Here is a 4132-nt window from a genome sequence, read left to right as displayed (position 1 = left end):
TTTTGATGTATTTATGTGTTCATAATTGATTTAATGAATATTCGATGTGTGATTGAGGTGTGAATTTGTGGAGATTTATTTGGTGTTAATTATGTGTTCATAGTTGATAATATTAATGTTTGAAGTGTTGATTGATTCAGAGCCATTTTAGAATTGAAAATCTGCCTTTTCTCAATTGTATTCGGCTACGACAATGCAGTTTGTCAAAACTTCATTTTTCAACATTGTTTATGCATTTTTGGACATATGAAAACCCTTTCGAGGAGTATGCTAAGACGAAAGGTTCTTTTGAGCATTTGAAAATATAAGAATTTTGTTATGTGATGTTTGTTAATTTCGGTTGGTGACCTTTACAATTATTGTGGAAATCTGGGCTTTGCCCTCAGATAAGAACCAAAATCATCCTACCGGTTAGTACCCTGGAGATGGGAAAGTAGTTAGTCATACTTGACCAAAGCTGTGTCAAGAGGATCTTGCGGGGTGCGTGGAGATCACCAGGGTGGTGTAGTTTTGTAGCATGATCAGATTAGGTGGTTGTATAAGGACTAGATGTCTTTCTCTTGGGATTGTATTTATTTCATTTTGGAAGATTGTATATATGCTTAAACTGTCTGATGACTTTTTCTTTTAATGGGTCCATGTTCCACATTTTGATGTGATGTGGGGAAAGTAGAGATTCTTCGGGCAGTGCTTTTATGCCGGTGTCTGCCGAGAATACTCCAAGGGTATGAGCTATGTCTGATGGGTCTCATAGCCCCATTTTATTTTTCTATTTAAATACTTTGGATTTTGTTTCAAAAACCATTTCCGCTGTTTGTAAATATTGTTGACTTTTGTCGTTGTGTTACGACTTAAATATTTATCCAAAAGTATTTTCTTCTTTAGTTCTTTGTTTTATTTCTTTGTTTTTTTTATAAAAAAAAATACATCCGCGCTGTCAAAAATCGGGGTGTTACAAAGAGATATCCCACTAGTATAATTGTAAAGTTAAGAAAATAAAATAAAAATGGATAGAATCATTGTACCGGGTGATTTAATTTGTTTGAGTTTGAATATATACATACAACGTTTTTTATGTAATGACTATATATAACATTAAGTGTTTAATAAATGTGCACTATCAGTAGACAATAATTTTACATTGAAATCTAATGAATGGTTTTTATTTTGTCATGTTTTACCATTAAAGTGAAATAAAGTAATTTGATGTGATGAAATATATAGATTCTATTGGATGTTAATTTTACACTATCAAGGCATATTTCATTTTCTCCTAGTAAAAAAAAGTCGAGATATTTTTTTCCGCATTATTATCTGCAATGAAATGGAAGATGAATTTTTAACTCATTGTTTGTTAACTTAACATATACATTAAGAAAAATTGTTAAAGCGTTTAGTATAAATTCAATTATAGTAATTTTTTTTACATACATAAAAAACATTTTATATTTTGATCAGTGACTAATGTAATTAATGTTTAGAAGATTTAAATATGAATATTCTGTGTAAAATTTATAGATATATCGTTAACATTTTTCTTAATTTATATAGTGAACTCTTTCTGCTGTCCATTCTTGACTCCGCCCTTGTCCAACCTCGATTTGATTCCTCACAATTGATTCCACGATGACATCTTTATCTAAAGTTATGTTGAACAACATGCTAAACTTAAAGAGTGGCTTAGAAGAATGGAAAAATGTAAAATGAAATGAAGAAGACAAAAAAATATAAAAAAAATTAATTTGATTACTCACCTTAGACTTAGAGAGATATATAATAAAAAAAAAAAGTATAGACACAAATGATGGTCCAAAATTTAAGTTATAACGAATTTTAACATGCTGATGCTATTCTCATCAATATACCCTTTAAGTCATAACATAACAAGTTTCTATATAATATTAAATGAAAAATAAGGTTTTTTTTAGGGAATGTATTATTTTTCTGTTGCCAAAAAATAAATAAAAATCCGAAGAAATTAAAGTAAAAACTAAAATACAATTTCAACCGTCGCCTGAGAGATTCGAACTCTCGCGGGGAAACCCCATGTACTTAGCAGGCACACGCCTTAACCACTCGGCCAAAGCGACTATGTTGTTAGTTTTCCCTACGCATCAATAACCAATCCGAAGACGGTCATTTTTAATTTCTATAGATCTACGCATCAGTAACCAATCTGAAGACGACCATTTTTAATTTCTATAGATCCACGCATCAGTAACCAATCTGAAGACGGTCTACTATTAACACCACTGATAAAAAAAAAACGCACAAAGAAAGAGAAGAGGAAAAATCAGAGATTAGTAATATTTTGTTATCAGGTATTTTTTTTTTACAATTAAATCTATTTTGTTCTCTTCATCATACAACAAATATTTTGTTTAAAAAATGTTGTTTTTATTTTATTTGTAAGAATAAAGATTAATGAAACGTATAAAAATATGAATAAAATTTGAACCTGCGCCTTCGTCACCTCCGTCACAGTTGACGCCTTTGTCACTGCCATCGCCATTGTCGCCTTTGTCATTGTCGTCACCGCTTCTTCGTCCTTCTTCGTTTTCATGTTGCCTATCCACTGAGTTCTCATTTTTGTGGCTGCCTCCCTTAATGTGGCCGCCTTTTCTTGAGATGAAACTAGGGTTTTCTAGTTTCTTGTTTTAACCCTGCCTGGCCGCCTCCTTTGTTTTGACAGCTCTAATCTATTCATTTTAATCTCAGCCCATAATCCAACCCATTTAAATCCATTCATGTTATTTTACTAATTTCAGCCCATTTTATCTTACTAATCTCAGCCCATTTTATCTAACTAATCTTAGCCCATTTAAATCTTACTAATCTAAGCCCATTTAAATCTATTCATTTTATTTTATTTTATTTTTTATTTTTTTTAAAAACAAAGGGTTTAATTTCCTTCATAATTAAATATTAATTTAGTCATAAAAAATACAAATAAATATTATGTTAAAGATTAATTAGATGTGATATCTTTTTAATCTTTGAGTTGTTAGGACACAAGTGGTACAACTTGATAGTTCTAAAACTCACTTTATTTTTTTTTATTATATTTTTTTTTTCAATTCATTTCTTTATTTTAATAAACTAATCTAAAATTGACTTATTTATTAGATGTAACTCTTTTTTATCTTTGAGTTGTTAAAACACAAGTTGTACTACTTTGTGGTTTTGAAACTCAATTTAAAAATCGAGAGTAATAAATTCTTTTTAGATGATTAAATTAGATATGACATCTTCTTTATTTCTTGAATTTTGGGACACAAGTTGTACAACATGATTGCCTTAACACTCATCGTTTAAAATACTTATTCAAATCAAACTCTTTTTAAAACAATCAATACATCTGCATTAACTAAGAACTACGTAGCTTTGATTTCTCCATTGCACCGAGAGATACGTAGGAGCAAGATCGCATTTTTGTCAAGCGCATAATAATTTTTTTTTGTTCTTATTTTTTTTTATTCTTTGCACACATTTATTCCAAAATCATATATAATAATAATAATAATAATAATAATAATCGTTATTCATATTTAATAATAAAGATAAATAACTTTACATAAGTTAAATTAATTTTGCACAATTAATTATAGATAACCGTTGTTTTAACGGATGTCGTAGGGTGCTAATATCTTTCCTACGCATAATCGACTCCCGAACTCAAAATTTGGTTTAAAAGACCATTTTTTTTATTTTTTTTTCTATTTTTAATGGTTTCCCAATATTTTCCCTATTTTAAAATAAATTTGGTGGCGAATCCATTAAATTCGAAAAACACTCAAAATTTTAGGCCGCGACACACTAAAAGGTGAAACACCCACAAATCACTTACACCTTACATCCAAAAAAAACTAGTAGATTACACCACCAATGGCATAGTTCTACATTAAAATTCTTTCTCTTTTATTTTATCCACCACTAAAATAAAATTTTAATACATCCATCTGCTGCTTTCAAATTAAAATCAATTTGATTAAAAATATAATCTTATTTCAAGCTCATCATATAGACCAAACAAGTCAAATAACAATAAGCATGTCTCGAATCACCTTATCTCCCAAAACTTAACAAGAGAAGGGTTTTACGTGTTGATGAATTTGCATTGGACACGCCACAA

At 29.5% G+C, this 4132-nt stretch overlaps 1 non-coding gene across 1 annotated transcript; it reads right to left on the bottom strand.

Annotated features, from left to right (window-relative positions):
• Positions 1–2008: 2008 nt before the first annotated feature.
• On the bottom strand, positions 2009–2090 carry TRNAS-GCU (transfer RNA serine (anticodon GCU)). The gene has a single exon. It is a non-coding gene; the product is annotated as a tRNA-Ser (tRNA).
• Positions 2091–4132: the final 2042 nt, after the last annotated feature.

The sequence above is a fragment of the Cicer arietinum genome, chromosome 7 (assembly GCF_000331145.2).
Source record: "Cicer arietinum cultivar CDC Frontier isolate Library 1 chromosome 7, Cicar.CDCFrontier_v2.0, whole genome shotgun sequence".
NCBI classification, from domain to species: domain Eukaryota; kingdom Viridiplantae; phylum Streptophyta; class Magnoliopsida; order Fabales; family Fabaceae; genus Cicer; species Cicer arietinum.
This window is presented reverse-complemented; position numbering and strand designations above follow the sequence as displayed.